Genomic DNA, 17,261 nt, shown 5'->3' on the forward strand with positions numbered 1-17,261 from the left:
TGCTACTAGGTTGGAAAAGTGATGAATATATGGGGGTAGGAGAGGGTATAAAGATTACATTTGTTGCTAGATCAATTGCATGAGTTTGACTGTTTGAGAAAACATTGTTTTTGGGATTGTTTTTGAGAAGCAAAATTGTGACGTTATTTACTGGCATGTCAGTATAAGCTAAAAATAGGCCAAGGCTGGATCTTGGTTGGGTGTAAGGGCTGTGGTATGTTAATGAAATACTATAGTTTTGTAAGGCAATGAGGAAAGATGTCTGTATTTCTGGGCCATTAGGTGTTTGCTTAAGCGTTTCATGTGGGCGGCAGTGAGCCTCAAATCCAAGACACAGTAACCTCCAACACATATTTAGAATGAAATAAAAGTTTTTTATTCACAGACAGCACTTCTTTTATAAATACCTCTCCAAATTCCAGCCACAATTACAAAATATATACACAATTCTACTTCCTTAGGCAGCAGGCTCCCTTTTATGCCGGACCCAGGAATGATTCCAGTGCCATGCCATGTCTCCTGGGAAGGTCTTCCAGGCCATAGAAAAAGTAAGGAGATCCTCTTCCAACAGCGCCCTCTGATCGTACGTAGGGACTCAGACAGGGATGCATTTCCGGACTTCATATCCCAAGCACCACTGCAGGTATCCCGACTGGGTTCCCATATGAGGACCACTGCCACCTAGCATATGGTGGATGGAACAGCTTCTGATTCTCGGCTTCTGTTAGTTCGCAATTGATACTGGCCTGGCACAACATTATTTCTTCTTTCGGCTGGCTACTCTACCCGCTCTTCCTCTCTAGCCTCCCATCCAAGTAATTTCCTGGCTGGGGTGCCAATTCTCTTACAACAGGTATATGACTAAGTTATTGAAGCTGTCAGGAGTATGTATGTGGTGCTTGATTTTTTTATGTCAAAGGTGGTGTTGGAGGGTGGAATTATAAATAGATGCTCACATAGATGTAAAAGATAAGGAGCTTCTGATATTGCATGTGTGTTCATCACATTTCAAAAAAATCATTTATTCTTTCACGTCATATGGAGGTTCAGGCTGATGTTGCACTTTGTAGCTGTGTCTTGCCATTGTGGTTTATTGTCTGTGAAATGGCTGCTGCTTTTAGCCTGATTGTGAGGTGAGCTGTGATGGTGTCTATCAGTTTGTTTTGCACTGGAGTTGTTAATCGATGTTCTGTTGTGACATTCCTGTCAATTTCTCTGGGGTGTGATCCATATCAGGAATGCAGCATGCACACCACATGCCTGAGCCGCCATTCTGTTTTATGGAAGGCGCGTCAACCTCAGTGACCATGAGCTGAATTGGAAGCCATATTTCTAGTCCATTGTAAGCCAGACATCCAAATCGTGGGTTGCGCTGCATGATTTATGACATAATGTTGATTGAGGCCAAGATCAAGTTTCCTAAGACAAGGGGTTTGACGTGACAGGCACACACCCCTTACAATTTTATATAAATAGATTGAAACACTTAATGTAGCATTGAACGGTTTTTACATTTTTACAGCTAGTCTTTGTTTCCATTTGAAATAAATGCAGTTTTTGGTAAAATAAATTGTTTCACAAAAAACAACACTCAGTAAACCTGGTCGTAAAAATTTACAAATTTTAAATTTCATATTTCTAATGCTGATTTTTAGTTATGTGCTCAACAAGGTTGGGGTAAAAATTGTACCCCTATGATCCTGAACTGTTAAAGAAATTAAAGAATATGAATGAATGAACACAGTTTTCAGTTTCCTAAACTTAATGTATAAGCAGTTTTCACTTGCTCTGTATTGATTCTTCCTCTCATTTACTTGACCTACCACAATAAGATACTAATGGAAGGATCGAAAGTATATAAATCACATTGTAAAATCTGAGTAAGAAGTTCTATTTAATGATTTTTTATAAAGGTAGTCACATAGTTTTGTTCCATGTAACAGGTTGGGAGCACCACACTGGAACAGTGTAAGGTTTTTTTTTATCATGGCTGGAGTGCCAATCCTGTCACCAACCCTCATGTTTTCCAAGTAAATTGGAGGACCAGCTTGCAGTGCTGGATGCAGATTAACATCATACCCAGGACGAAGCAATTGCCGGTCAAGGGCCCAACGGAGTAGAGTCACTTCTGGCGTTTATGGGGTTCAAACCAGGAATCTTCCGATTGCCAGTGCAAATCCAGAGCCTCAGTTTAGGCATGAATTAGATATAAATGTAGATACGTAACATAAGATCAAGTATAAAGATAGGCAGACTTTCTCAGTATGGATTTAATGGTTGTCTCTTTCCAGAAAGTTTTTAATATGAGTAAAAATAAATAATCCTCTTATAAATACTAATGGTAAATAAGGGTTATACTATATGTTAGGGCCTATTAACAAGGATTTCATTTACTTTGCTTTCTTTAAAAACTAGTTTCAGTTACAGTATTTGTGAAAAACTTTAATAAATGATCATTATGGTAACCCCATAAGAGTATCTTATGTGTACAATATTTTTTCCTAAGAATGTATATTGTTTGTATCCAAATTGTCTATAGAAGACATACTGTATGCTATCCTTCTAGCATTAATGCCTATATAGTGCCAGTGAGGCTTGTGGTCTTGAGGTGCAAGATTCCATACTAAAACTATCAGACTGTACTACGTACAAAACAATTTGTAGCACAAAACAAATTGCTTTCAGAATTCTTTCCTTCTTTCCTTCTTCCTTTCTGACATTGTGTTGTAATAAATGTATCATATTGCGAAGGGAAATGAGAGCTGGCACGAAGTGCATTGCGTCTGTGTTTACAATTAAATTTACTGTTCAGAATTGGCAAGAGTCCACATGTGATGGGAAGTAACGAAGTAAATATAATTAACTACAGCATGTATACTCTTTAAGATCATCTGATGATTCAGAAAGTAAGCGTGGTTAAAGAGGCACTGTGTAAGGCATCTGTGCTGTCAGTGAGGCTGTTTTCTCTCATGTTAGAGAAGTTAATCCCCCAGTTGGCTGTCATGGTTGAAGGAAAACAGTCTGCATATTTTATGGTTTTGGTTTTGAAACGGGGCGGTGAAATGGGGTTCTCTTGTTGATGTAGAAATTGGACAGTATTAGATCTCTGCATTGAAGTACAGAGGTAAAGAGAATATCTGTGGGAACGGAGTCATTCTGTTTTCAGGTGCATAGTTCAGGCTTTCTTTAAAGAGGCTCTTTGTATTCCTCAAAAGGGTGCTATGCACCTTCTGTAACATTAATGTACAATTTTTGTTTCTAAGGGTTCCCAATGATTTGAAGCGAAATGAGGCAAATATATGTTTTTTCTTAATGGTTTGAAGGAAAATGTTCTCCTGGAATCTCTGTATTTCAAGCTCACTAGACCCAGTAATGTGAGATATAAATTTATTTTGAATGTTAACTGTTGAGAAAATGTTTCTCGGGGTATAATGGTTTCTCTTTTCTATGGGTGTGAAGATACAGACACAAAGCTCTGCCCGTAACCTAAGAAAACAAATGCTTAGAAGAAAACAGGACTATTTTTCCCTCCTACACTTCTCCAATTCATTTTCTTCACTTTTTTAATATCTTCTCACCAGCATGCTTTTCATTCAAGGACATTAGTTTGAGTTCTCTTTTTTATCTCTGGAACCAAAAGTTCAATAACTATGTTAAATTACTTGGCCAAGCAATTTCTTTCTTGCATCTATTAGTTCTATTTATCAAGATGTATTTTCTCTGTTATTTTTTAATTTGCCCTGTTACCTAGTCGCAGAACTTCAGTGGCTCTTATTTCCTTTGCCTCCCACCTTTGGATCCTGCTGCTAACTCTTTGTGTTTGACTCTTTTGAGGTTTTGTAAGCTCCACATTTTCATTCTCAAGACAAATGGGAAGCTGCCACCTCAGGCTGTGTTTCCACCTTTATTGTTACTGATAGTTATACTTAATGTCCTTAAACAATACAGTCTATTAAAATAAAGCAGTTGATTAATTTATACTATATAAAGTGTACATTTAATCAATATTTATCTCAATACTGTGTGGCTGCCTGCCTAACAGTGACTTTGTCTTCCCATTTTATTCTCAGAAAATTTAGAATTCATCAGAGCAATAGGTTCAACATCATGTTAAAATTGTGGCACAGAGACCTTTAACCTTGTGCCCATAGTAATAATAAATGCTTTATTGCCAACATCACTTATATAATTTTGTTTTAGTGAGGTTTGCACAGATAAAACATCAATAAACACATGCAACATAAGAACAGAATTAACCAATATTCCCCAACAATCCACAACATCTGATTCTTTACAGGTACACTTCCAGATATTTATTAAATTATTATACATGACTCTTAAATAATGATAAGCAAAACCTGCTAAATTCACTTTGCCCCTGTGTTTGTCAAAATCTCGGAAATGTTTAGGAACTTTGCCAAAGTCAGTGAAATGCATTGAAGTCAATGGGGAAGGATAATCCAAACTAGTTTTGACTGGTTTATAATGGTGCAATAGTCTTGTATGTGTGCTTGACAGCTAGGGAAATGTCTGCCAGCTATACTGGATTGACTATTGTGGCCAAAAATATGACATGAGATAAAATTAAATATCAGAACAGTAAAATTTCTTGCAGACAATGGCAGACAGGAAGAAGGAATTCACTAAAACATGCCCCCTAAGATTTGAACAGAAAAATACAGTTTGTTTTTTAACCCCAAGCACTTTGGCTTTTTTACTGCAGTTGCTACTACATGCATAACAAACATGTGGATTCTTCACTCCTTCCTATTTTCATCAACTGCACAGCGCTCTGAGTAACAGAGTTGTTACACATTAGTCACATACAAGTCCATACAAAAAGACATTGCCTTTAAGATATAAAAATACTAACACATTTTCAATTTCGACATTTTGTATTTAAATATATTCACAAGTTTTCTGCTTATTGTTAGCCCAATACTAGGATCAGGTGTGGTGCTGTCTAATCCTACATTATGCTAGCGTCATAAAGCATCATGGGGGACTGGGAAATAAAGTTTGTCTAAGCCATACGCATGGTGAATTTCCATCATAGTATTTGTCAAACGTGGTCACCGGTGAACACAGAGTATTCAGTGAGAAAAACGCTTCAGTGAATTTTACCAGTGACGCTACTCGTAAGCTGAAGGTGTTAAGTTCAAGCATCTCCATTTTCATTGTGAAATCTGCTAGTCTTGGTCTTGATTTATGAGATGGAGAAGAGTTAGCAAAGGATGTGGGTGTGGGAACTTAATGGGTTAAATAAAATCTCAATGAGTGAATATGCAAAAGAAGAGTAAATCCAAGTTCACATCATGGAGAAGACAACCAGTGTGTTTAGATGCAGTTCATGCATGTAAATCTCTCTCTAGTTTTTCTTTTTTTGTTACCATGGAGAGTAGAACGAAACATTTTTAACAACTGACCTGATTAAAATTGGTTATTGGTTGCTGGGACACTCTGAACTTCTGTAACTGTCTCAGATATGAACAGCTTCTGGTAAGGTTTTTTGACTGTACAGTACTGCTTTCTCATGTTGGAGAACTGGAAATTGTGGTGCCCAGGGACTTGAAATTCCCCTCTACCTCTGTGACATTACCTCTGTGGTATTTTGGCACACATAAAGAACGCCCCACCCCCAATTTCTTTTGTTTCCTTCCATACTTCTTCCCAACCTTATTCAGGGCAGCTGTGCAGATAGGGCCCTACCCCAGCAGTCACCGGGCACAGGGCAGGAACAACACCTGCACGTTTAATTCTATATTATTTGATCAGTTCTCTTACCTCATTCATGTACACAGACTCGCAACTCATGAGAGTTTAGGTAAAGTGAAAAATGCTCATTTACCGTTACAAAACAGGACCTCAAAATGCACTTTGTTGAGTCTTCATAACATTTACAAAGCATCAGGAACATTTTATTTGATTTCTGAAATGTGTCCTATTAACAAACCTTCACTTTGGAGAGGTCTGAGGATGATTACCTGAGATACATTTCTCTTGATATTACATATTTAGTATGAATCCTTAATATTGACAAGTAATTTTACCATCATGTCAATATGCCACACTGCACAGAGGTGAATAACCTGTGTACTAATATTTTAAAGTGTCATGAAGACCAAAATAATCCTTCTTTGGGATCATGTTGCATAAGAGTAATGAGAAATTGATAAAGTTTTACCAATCATTCTTGAAGAATCTACATTAACCTCAAGCTGACAACATCATTTCTCAGGTGCACACCACTGTTCATCTAGTATATATACGGTACTGTAGATGATGTTATCCAATGGCATGCTACACAACAGAAAAATAAACAAAGTTAAAAAAAATATTGTGTGGAAAAGAATATAAATACATGACTATATAGCAGTCATGTCCTACCAGACCGTGACGTACACACAAAAGGTACATTGGTACCCACTTACCTGTTTTAAATATAATTTTATGTACCATTTTGGCTGTCATTTTATGTGGTAATGACAGCTAAAATGCTAAAAAAAAAACTGTCATATTTTTTATATTTTTTAATTGATGCCTTAAATAGCATCAGTTTACAAGGAATATTAAAGGTTTAACAAACAACTATTGTTTAATACAATGAGCACTAGGAAAATCATTTTATTTGAATCCATCTTAAGAAGATTGTGTCTCCCTAAATATCTAGACAAGGAAGCAGCAAATAAGCAATTCTAAAAATTTTAAATAATCACATCAAGTACAGAAAATCCAATGGAATCCGTCCTTCTGCATTCTTTCATGTTTTAATTATTCTGTCTTAACAAATCAAATGGTAAAACTGTGAGGAATTAATGATTCTTGGAGCTCAGGTGTACACATTATTTGTTCTTAGCGCCTCCCTTCTTGTTGAGTTTTCTGGCCAATACTAATTGTTCAGTAGTCATTTAAGCTTTTGTGAAAAACCTTCTGTTTTGTTTAAAAGTCATTTGTTTTCTTTTTTCAGAATTTTAGTGCTGGCTTTTTAACTAGGAGTTTTTGTTTTTTTCTTATCTGCTTATTCTGCACATGTCTGGCAGTGTTTGACAGTGGAGAAATTAACATCTTGTACTATATTCATGTTGGGTTATCATATGCTTATTTATTTTTCTATTTTCAGTAAAGAAATAATATAAAAAAAAATTATTTTTTTCTGCATAACACATTAAATAGGTTCTTCATCTATGCCGTACATGCTTGTCTTTAATCATTTTGAAGACTGATATCTTTAAATTATTCTATACTAATCAATTTATATAAATGTATTGGCATATCTAGCAGACAAGTTACTGAAAAAAGTCTGTCGTTTCCTTAATGCTGTGTCTGTTCATCCAATTAACTCTTACTTAGGAATTACAGTCGACACTGTAAAACGGCTACTTTCTACTCTGTACTTCTGTGTATAAAAACATAATTCTGTGTGTGCATATGTGTACTTTCCCTCTGAGACTTCAACCTGGATTGCAACATTAGTAAAGTTTTCATAATACTTCACTCGTTTACAGCTTACTAAACCAATCTGTACTACTGAAGACACAACTATGTGACTTTCTTGCTGTGCAATCTTTTATTTTGTTTCTGTTGTTAAAGGAACTCCTTCTTTGAACTGAAGAAAAACGTAACAGAGTACTCTAGTAAAGGAAGAAAGACTGTTTTTGCCCACGTTCTTTCAGATTTTGCCTCAATTTTCTTTAGGTTTTAGCTTCCAACCTTTCCCACTTGCTGAGTACTATAAAATGTTTACCTTTTATTTCTTACTCTTTTTCATCCTTTCTTTTTGTAATTCACTGGTTTTTGTACCACTTTGCAAGTTGGCCTTCCCTTAATCCTACCTTCCAATACAATGTTTAAAGGATTCTGGTAAGGAGTAGCAGTTTAAGCATCACCTTGGGGTTAGGGTAACATCTGAGCTATGCCAAAATCATCACCATTTTATAAATATTCCAATTGCTCCTGTACAGTCATCCCTAGTGATATCTGGCAGAACTATACCCTGAGCCATAAGCACACTTTTGAGCATCCTGCCCTCTGCAACCAGTTTCGTTGATGGGCTTACCTGCTTTTTCCACTTTCCTCCCTGGTTTCTCCCTAGTCTACCAAAGTTTCTGTGGTAGTCATGAAGATTACTTAATGGGGCATCTTATGAACATTTACAGTGGTGACATTTACAGTAGTTCTAGACGTTTTGTGAATCCTTATTTTTCTTTTTTTCTGCATAAATATGACCTAAAACATGATTAGATTTTTACACAAGTCCTAGAAATAGATAAAAGGAACTTAATTAAAGAAATGGCAACAAATATATTGTATATTGATTGATTATCCATTGATTGAAACACCTGAATCTAATTTCCCCTTCAAATGAGCTAATAATCTTAGAGGTTGTAGTAGAAATTAACATCTTCATTAAAGAAAGAAACTTATCCTTTAGTGGGACAGGTTGGTTAAACTTCAAGTCAGAAACCAGGCAGGAGGATAGTCTTCTAAAACCATGCTGAAGAGGGAACATCCTTTTACAGCATTATCAGAATGGTCAAAGAAACAATGGATACAGGATATTGAATTTACATACAGTGTCAATCAATGCATACATTTACTCTGATTGGTTCATTGGTTTACACCCAAATGATCAATGTAAAATAAAAGTCTATTTTATTTTTTTTTCTTATTATTCTTATACCATTTGGGTTGAGCCACCACCCTTGAACTTTCTGTGTATATAACAACCGTCCAGTCAGGTTGAATACAGGACATCTGATCTCTTAGTTATCTTTCAGTACATTTTGTGTATTACATTTTTGTCGCTGTTGTTCACTTGACCTTTAACTGGTTTCCTGGTATGCCTGAACAGGTTTCTGACACTTATTAACCCTTTATGCTATTTCTTTAAGATGAGTGCTGTCTTACCCTAAGATTATTCTTCCACCAGGTTTGCATAGTTTTTCACCCACAAATATGTTGCATTGGATGATCTTCCTCAATAAATAAATGAACAAGTATAATGTTTTGTGTCATTTGGTTAGTTTAATTCTCTTTATCTGGTTTCAAGACTTATGTAAAACTCATTTACTCGCTTTAAGTCATATTTATGCGCAAACAGAAAATTCTAAAGGGCTTACAGACTTTCTAGCAAATCTGTCAAAATTAATTTCTAGTGCTGTTTGTCTGTTAATTTTAAAAATTTATTTTGTTTTGAGATTTCAACTGTTAGAATTAGTACTTCTTCCCACTTGTGCCTTGGCTTATGATTCTTAACTGCTTTTTCACTAAGAGATCTAATGCAGTGTTTACTTTTTCAATTTACAAAGTGCAACATAATTTAGCGATTTGGAAATCTAAAGTAGTGGTGGCCTTTGGTGGCCCATGCTTTATGTTTCGGTACTACATTGTTTTTTTTCCAACTAATTTTCCAGTATTGTTTTGGATTCTCTTGAATGATGGATTCTTATTTCTATTACAAATACATAAGTGCTCAAAATGATGAGTAACAATAAAAAAAAAATATGGTTGTAAACAAGCATGAGGGTTCGATTCCTTACTAATGCCTGTTTCTGTAAGGATCACAAAACTGATAGATGTTTGTAGTTGTTTTCCACACAAACAATGGAAACTTTTCCACTGTGGTAATATGAATTCCAATCTTTTTACAGTTGTGGCTAGTGAGAAAAACTGCCTTTGTATGTTCTGTTTGAAAACTGTTTTTAATACTGCAGCAGTATTGTACGGTCTCATTCTCAGGCAGTTTCATTTTGCCTGTGAAAACTAATGAAGAGTTCATATTGTGGTCTTTGTTCTCTGCCTATACAAGCAAATTGATCTTAGTACCTTGTAAAATCAAACAACACATTTACACCATTTATTTAATGGCCCCTGCTGCCTATTTAGAACATAAAAAACATTGCATCAGCATATGAACTCCTTCATAAATGTCTTGAAAGTTTTATTTATTTATTTATTGTGGGCCTTAAATCTGCAACGCTTCAGATGGTTGTAACGTAAATCTTCGATTATTAAAAAGTTTCTGGGCCATGACTGATTTTCCTTGGATAGCATAGTTAGCTTTTTTTTAGTTTTAAGGTTTTTGCTGAGAATATTTTGTAGAAAGTTAGTTTTTGGTAATTCTTTTAGAATTGTACAAGTGGCTGTTCTTTTTTCAAGATATTAGAGTGGAGCTGCGTTACATATCTGGTAACGGCTTAATTATTTAAACTTTGTGCTTCTAATCTTCTTGTTAATTTTAAGCATAGAACTTCCATTCCCCTCACTTTGTAAATTTTTAATGGAGTTTAAATTTATGTGTAGAAATCAGTCTCCATGATGCTGCACTGTATTAAGCAAGTTTGATAATGGGTGGAGGTATAGTTTATGTAATTGCTTTGACCATTATCAATACAATAAAGTATAAGTTGTAATTTTACACGGGACAGTTGAAGTGTAATTTAGAAGTACATTGACTTTAAAAAAGGTTATCTATCAAAGGTAAAGTCATCCATTCGTATGATATAAAGCAATATTTCAGGTTGTAAATCTATATGATTACCAAATGCCTGAAACAAGGGGATACTCCAGAAATTTTATGCAGGTGTTTCATTTAACGCTTTTCAATATGCACTTCACAGTGTTGCTGGTGTATTACAAGACTGATAACTTATGGTCTTGGAAAGGATATTTGTGAGTATGTGACGATACAAAATTTGTGTTTGAAAGAAGTTAAATAAGCAGGTTCAGTTTGCATTGCTCATATCAAGTTCTGCATTTTAGTATGAGATAACAACATTTCTATTCTGTAACCAGGCATGTCTAAAGGGTTCCACATATCAGGGGTGTGTCATACTTGTATCCTTAATTAATATGTACACGTTTGTAAGATAAGTGTGTTAGGCTATCTGATGATTTAAATTGGCCGAGTGTGTGTGTTGGGGTCTGTGTGTGTGTATGTCCTGTAATGGATGGGTATGTCATTGGGGTTTGGTTCTGCCTTGCATCCATTTTAACCAGAAAAGCCACAAGCTCTGTTCGATCTTTGGCTGGATAAGTAGCTTAAAAAAAGGTTGGATGGATTAATGGATATCTGCTGGTTCTTTACCATTCTTTATACTTCTATTTCGTGGTGATCTTGAGGGTCTTGAGTAACAAAAAGTCTTTATACCTTCCTGAAAATAAAATTTAACACCAGTTTTCTGAATGCTTTTCAGTGATAAAAATTTACTGTAGGAGAGTAAGAGTGAATAAGCAGGTTAAAATAATTTCAGCGTTATTGAAGAGTGTACTAGATTTGTTACATGAGTACTGTATATAAGTAGCATTGATTTATATTGATATATATAATGTTAGAAATGCCATTCTCTTGCAGAGCTGCGATCAAATAATCATAAATATGTGGAAAGTAAACTAGTGTACAGTTTATAAATAATACATTTACTTTTGAATGCTTAAAAATAAAATGTGGCATCCAATAAAAATATATATACATACATTTTTTTTTCAAGCTGAGAAGAAGGTAGGGAAACCAAAAAAAGAGATTTTTATGGATGTAATAGCCTGTCACTGCCTTCACTTAATTAAATTTAACTTGAGTGGTTTTATTGGCAAATCAAAATGCAAAAGCTCTACCCTTATGGATTGGGTTAATTTTTTAAGACATGCAAGACACTTTACATATGCACAATGTTTACCATAGTGATAGGACCAGTGGTATATCTAAAACTAGCAAAATACCCGTGCAGAGACGTGTTGTGTTCAAGTTACATTCCGTGTTTCTCAACCGTTGTAAAGATAACAGGTTTCATTCATCGAAGTGTTCACTACCCAAATACTACTCGTGAATCTAAGATGTTTAACAGGCATTCCCGGTATTAACTTGTGGATTTGCCTGCGAATATTTAGCGGCAGCGTCTCTATGAACTTGTGGAACTGCCTGTGAGTATTTAGCGGCAGCATCTCTATTAAGTTGTGGAATTGCTTGCGAGTATATAGCGACAGCTTCTCTATGAACTTGTGGATTTGCCTGCGAGTATTTAGCGACAGCGTGTCTATTAACTTGTGGATTTTTTTTTGCGAGTATTTGCCGGCAGCGTCACAAAGTTGTTTTCGTCTAGCTGCATCAGAAAATGTACCACGACGTCTGACACGCCTCCTTTTTACTGTTCTCTCACAGCTTGGATTGCTGCTGTCATAATCAGTTTGAGTGTCATGGTTTGCTTCAATTACGTTATTATTTGCAGGGCTTGTGTTGAAGTGACATTCCGCATCTGTCAAGCGTTGTAAGCATACAACCGGCTTCATTGATAACTTCGCATCCAGCTTTTGAGAGTTGAAACATTCATAAACATCAAAGTATCCACTACTCAAATCGTCACCTATGAATCTAAGATGTTTAAGAGGCATTGGCGGTTGTCCAAAGGGGTAAAATATTTGGCCATTTCGGTACACTTGAAAGCGACAACCGAACAATTCAGCGGCAGCCATCAACTCACATGCAGGAGCATAAGTGAAGGGCTTAAGCATTTCACTCTTGTAGTGCCCCTGTGTAGTATAATTATCTCCTGTACCGTCATCAGTCCACACCTTGAACCTGTCCCTGTCATTCAATACATAAGACACAATGTTCCTCCGGATATCAAGATTGAGCCTGATATGGCCGTGCAATATGTAACACAGAGAATGGAAAAGGCAGACGGCATCTCCAGGCATGGAAACCACTCGGTAAGTGACAGTTCTTTGATCGATGGTGATCACCTCGATAGACATCTCACCACCCAAATCGCTACTCGTGAATCTAAGATGTTTAACAGGCATTCCCGGTATTAACTTGTGGATTTGCCTGCGAATATTTAGCGGCAGCGTGTCTATGAACTTGTGGATTAGCCCGCGATTATTTAGAGGCAGCATCTCTATGAACTTGTGGATTTGCCTGCGAGTATTTAGTGATAGCGTGTCTATTAACTTGTGGATTTTTCTGCGAGTATTTGTCGGCAGCGTCACGAAGTTGTTTCCGTCTAGCTGCATCAGAAAATATACCACAACGTCTGACACGCCTCCTTTTTACTGTTTTCTAACAGCTTGGATTTCTGCTGATGGACAGCCTTATATGGGCAGGCAGTCAATTACGTGGGAGGCGTGGGGATGGGGGACGCAATATAGGCAGGCAGCCAACTACGTGAGAGGCGTGGGGATGGAGGATGCAACTCCACCTCACACGGCGACCGAGCTGCAGGCTATGGACGTATATATGTACATAAGTAGGATTCAGTTATGACCATTACGCATAGAATTTCGAAATGAAACCTGCTTAACTTTTGTGAGTAACCTGTAAGGAATGAGCCTGCCAAATTTCAGCCTTCTACCTACACGAGAAGTTGGAGAATTAATGATGAGTGAGTGAGTGAGTGAGTCAGTCTGTCAGCCATTCAGTGAGGGCTTTGCCTTTTATTAGTATAGATGAATAATATGGAATCTGTAACTTGAAAACAAATCTTAAAGTATCGGATTTAAACAACACTGTGCTCAGGTGTGTTTGTTTGCAGATTATATAAACCTTTACTGGATAATATGATATTTACCTGACTGTAATAAAAACATGCATCTACTGTACATAAATGAACTGTTGGAATCTGTTGCACTGTATATCAGCAATAGGTTCTGCTTTTGTCAGTTTGCTGTTACAACTGGAACTTAAAGAACTTAACAAATTGCCAGAATCTGTCTATAGTCCTCTGGATATCTGACTCAGAATATTACTACATGCACTGAACTGGAAAATCTGTAATGTGCAGCCAACATAGACTTAAGTAGTAACAGCAGCTACTATATATTCTTGCATGCAGTGCAGTTTTGTCAACAGACAGGGCATTGGATTATTGACAAAAATTTGTGTTAAATGTAACAAAGCTTTATGGTGATTGTGGCCCATTTTCTGTTAACTTGCGCCAAATTGGTCACCTTAACATAAGAAAGGGGGCCAGTTTGCGAAGGGATCACAAAATGTATGTAATTCTATAGAAGCCAAAGGGATATATGATCATCTGTTTTGTCTTTTAGCTGCCTCTGAAACTCAGAAATGAAAAAACATCATTTGCAATATATGTCTAAACTGTAGGAAATCTAGAAAACCTCTCAACAGCAAGATGACTGATTTGCAAAGTCCACTTTGCCGGAAGGGCTTCAGCATCAGAATGGCAGATGCCAGAGACAAGTCCTCTACTCCCAGCTGAGCCAAGGCTTGAGTTAGTGATTCAAAGATGACCTAAAAACCTAACCTTACTAAAGGTCAGACCACCATCCCTAGCTGGGAAACCCTAGCTCTAAAGAGCCACATTATTCTTCAGGTGGCACCTCACTTTGAGGCCAGCTGCTTCTCAGACGAGGTGGGTAAAGTATTTTATCAGATTGTAAAGGAAGAGAACCCAGATTTGCTGAAGTTATTCCCAAAAAAACCCACAATCAGTGCCTCAAAAATCAAACTCCTGAGCCATCTAAGAACCTAAAATAAATTTGATGGATGTCATTTTCATATCAGACGACTACCAACAGCTGATTTGACAGTTTAAAACCACGTAGATAATATATTGCTTGACATTAAGGCAAGATGAAACATGGATGTCATCTCCATGTCCATGTCCATCTGAACATTTTTATACATAGGTTTTCATATTCAAGGTCCCAATGAGCTTATCTTGGCAGAGACTCATTGTAGGACACATTTATTCCCGCATACATACTAATATAAGCTCTCCCAACAAATGAATGTATGTTTCAGAAGAACTTTAGTCATTCTAAGATTACATTTAGTACATCATAATAAATATTACTTAGTAAAATGCAAATTGAATGGAAATTGTAGTTTCTTGGGTGGAGTGCATAAATTATAAAGGTCATATAAATGACTAACTATAGCTAAATTCAATTCTCCTAACAAAATAAGTCATTGCTCTTAGAAATGTATTACCCTCAAAATATATGTAAATATACAATTTACGAAAGGTCTTAAACAACAATCAGTTTGTTAGTTTTAAAGTGTAAAAAAGATCACCACTGAAGCCATTCTTAATATTGCCTTTTAATGATTTTTTTTTCTCTCTCAGTTTTGTACACAATGAAATGGGGCACTAATTTTAGACAGCTCTCACTTATGCTGTATATATGCCTACATACTGTATATATATTTAGTAAATATGCATACGAGAAGTATACAATTTGATTTTTGTAAATATTTTTAATTTCATTGGAGAGAAATAATATGCTTAGAAGGCAGTCCTTTCTTCAATAGTTTATGCTGATACTCAGTAGTTAGGAAAAAGACTTTACCCACTGCTGGGTAGTAGACATTGAAATTAATGAACCTGGGGTTTAGTAATCAAACGTATGTTTCCTTGACACAATGATTGTGCAATACATCATGTAAAAATGTATGGGTCTTTATCCTTCTTTAATGATCTAGCAAGTAATCTTTTTTCTTTCTCGTTGATTTTCATGCTCCCCTTGTTCCTGAGCTAAGTAGGGGGTGCCATTGGTAATGTATGATTACCATGCAGTTTGCCTGATCCCTGCTGAGATTAGTAAAATACGATGTTTAGTCATCCGATGTAGATCAAGGAACTCCAGCATTGCAAGAAACAGCTGAAAGCAACGCCTTGTACAAATAGATTGTTTTTTGACACCAGACTTGGCTACACTTAGTAAACAGTAATGCTTTGAAAATTGTTTAATAATCTGGGTTTTCCTTGTTAAAACAATGCTGCAAACTCCTTAGATCAATGATTAATTGTCTGAACATTTTGAATCATTTAGTTCAGAGTAATTTATACTAGTGCAACTTTCAATATTTTACACATCACTTTTGTAGGTTTAGATTAAAAAATATATTTAAATTGACATCCATGCGCTAAATTAAAATAACATTAAGCAGTTCTCATCATACAGTATTTATATAGTAAACAACTATATTATAGTTCTGAACCCTAGCAGATTTTTTTTAATGTATTTTAACACTTTCAGTTGTCATAGTGGTCAGTAGTACTGCTTTACAGCTCCAGGGACCTGCGTTCAAATCCTTGCCTAGTCATTGGTGAAATTTATCATTTTTACTTGAGCATGCTGTTATAGAAAAACTTTTGGATGTACAAAAAAGTATGGGGAGACCTCAATCTCATTTTTAGAATCTTCATAGTTTCTGTAACCTTTATTGAAAGCTCCCTATGAGTGATCATCATGATAATGAAGTGAATTGGTCAATGAACCCCATTCCTTATTTCTTCCATTGTCTATTTGTAGTTCTCATTATCCTTCTTCTGTAAGCCGTCACTCATTTTATTGAAAACACCGGTGGCATATCCTTGGGAACCTTTTATTATCAGTCACTGCCAAGCAGGCAACCCTAGGCGTTGTAGATGAACACTATCAGTTCATCAAGTTGAAAAAAGAGGCAATCTGTTTACAGTTAGTGATTTGACTTCAAGGTACAAGCAGGCCTAAAAATTATAAGTTATAGTAGTAGCTGAATCAAGGACCCATGTTTGGGAGGAATTTGGAGAGGCCATGGAGAGTGATATTTGGGCAGCCTCGATGAGGTCCTTGGAAACATTTCAGCGAGTCAAGATAGATGAAGGTGGGCCGAGAGGGTGTCATAGTTTACATGCTTCTTCAGTGTTGCTTGGAAGGGCTGGATAGTGCCTTTGGCAGACTGGAATGTCCTACTCTGAGAGACGGGAAAGAAAAATGCCATTTTAATATGTAAACATGGCAATAAGGTTGGGCTTGAACTTGAAGATTGTGGGGTACCCCTCCTACTGCTGTGTGACTTTTGGTCCATTTATTACATGGAGTTAAACAGAGCACCTTCATTGTAGGCATTGGACTCTTTCTTGTTTTAGTCCACTTCTGCCTCCTCATTTCTCCTGCAATTTCCCCTTAGCCACTTCAATCAATATCCATTGCCTAGCAGTGTTAATTGCTCGCAAATTTATAATGGGGAAGGGACATTAAGATAGAGAAAATTCAAATGAGTTGCTTTAGCATCATGTCGTATGCCTTTTATTGTCTTTACTGCCTAGGGTTGTTTTGACCTTTCCTCTGCTTTTTTGGATTGTGTTTCCTTTAACTGCAAAACAGGCCCTAATCATAACCTCGTCAACCATCCAGCTTGATGACTGACGCATGGTACTTGTGATTATGAACTGTTCTTTACCTATCGTAGCGTTGAACATAATTATCAAATGATTATAGTTTGATTGTGTCTGTCTAATGGGCATTTTTCTAGAAGT

The 17,261-nt window shown here is 36.3% G+C and overlaps 1 protein-coding gene across 6 annotated transcripts in view; it reads left to right on the forward strand.

Moving 5' to 3' along the window:
• The window catches only part of stau2 (staufen double-stranded RNA binding protein 2), a 356,944-nt gene that overhangs the window by 202,769 nt on the left and 136,914 nt on the right, over positions 1-17,261 (forward strand). The window lies entirely within an intron of this gene.

Source organism: Polypterus senegalus, chromosome 5 (genome assembly GCF_016835505.1).
Source record: "Polypterus senegalus isolate Bchr_013 chromosome 5, ASM1683550v1, whole genome shotgun sequence".
NCBI lineage: Eukaryota > Metazoa > Chordata > Cladistia > Polypteriformes > Polypteridae > Polypterus > Polypterus senegalus.